The sequence below is a fragment of the Perkinsus marinus genome, assembly GCF_000006405.1.
Source record: "Perkinsus marinus ATCC 50983 genomic scaffold scf_1104296934346, whole genome shotgun sequence".
NCBI lineage: Eukaryota > Perkinsozoa > Perkinsida > Perkinsidae > Perkinsus > Perkinsus marinus.
The window spans coordinates 1-1,066 of NW_003214836.1; the positions used below are offsets into that span (position 1 = coordinate 1).

The window sequence follows — 1,066 nt, forward strand, 5'->3', positions numbered from 1 at the left end:
GCCTGCGTAGCCCAGCGGTTTGACAGGAACGTCGACGAAGTAATGGTATCGTTCGCACTCTTCGTAAGAGGTCTCTTCCCAAATGACGGCTGCAACGACAGCGAATTCGCTGAAATGATAGGGCTTATATAGGATAAGAGTCTAGAGGTAGATACATTTTTTGGGATATACATCAATTCTCATCAATGTTCCTCAAATGTCATGCGCATCAGTTCGTTCGCATCCTACTCGGTCATAATGTCCATCACAATCGCTATAAGGATTCGAAGGCGGGGCTTTTCAGATGTCTCGAAAACCTATACGTCGTCAAACGTGCGACAGCGGCAGGATTCGAACCTGCGCAGGCGCAGCCTAATGGATTTCAAGTCCATCTCCTTAACCACTCGGACACGCTGTCTGGAAATTTCGGAAAATCTCATCTCTCCCGATGAGAGTCGCCGCCCTGTTCATGTTGCTAGGGGAGTGCCTCACAGCATCGCGGAGTACCTCTGCAAGGGCAATGATATTTAGCTGACTCGCATCCTTGCGTACGTAGCCCAACGCTTTGACAAGAACGTCGGCGAAGTAATGACATCGTTCGCACTCTTCATATGAGGTCTCTTCCCAAATGACGGCTGCAACGACAGCGAATCCGCTGAAATGGTAGGGCTTATATAGGATAAGAGTCTAGAGGTAGATACATTTTTTGGGATATAAATCAATTCTCATCAATGTTCCTCAAATGTCATGCGCTTTGGTTAATTCGCAACCTACTTATTCCTGATGTTCATCAGAATCGCTATAAGGATTCGAAGGCGAGGCTGCTCAGATGTCTTGAAAACCCAAACGGCATCAGACATACGACAGCGGCAGGATTCGAACCTGCGCAGGCATAGCCTAGTGGATTTCGAGTCCACCTCCTTAACCACTCGGACACGCTGTCTGGAAGACGCAGAGGATCTCATCTCTGCCCATGTGAATCGCCACCCTGTTCATGTTGCTAGAGGAGTGACTCACAGCATCGCGGAATATCTATGCAAGGGCGATGATATCTAGCTGAATCGCATTCTTGCCTGCGTAGCCCAGC

General features: G+C 48.6%; 2 non-coding genes across 2 annotated transcripts; both read right to left on the reverse strand.

Annotated features, from left to right (window-relative positions):
• Nucleotides 1-315: 315 nt before the first annotated feature.
• On the reverse strand, nt 316-397 carry Pmar_PMAR029410. Its single transcript has one exon. It is a non-coding gene; the product is annotated as a tRNA-Ser (tRNA).
• Nucleotides 398-840: 443 nt separating this feature from the next.
• On the reverse strand, nt 841-922 carry Pmar_PMAR029411. Its single transcript has one exon. It is a non-coding gene; the product is annotated as a tRNA-Ser (tRNA).
• Nucleotides 923-1,066: the final 144 nt, after the last annotated feature.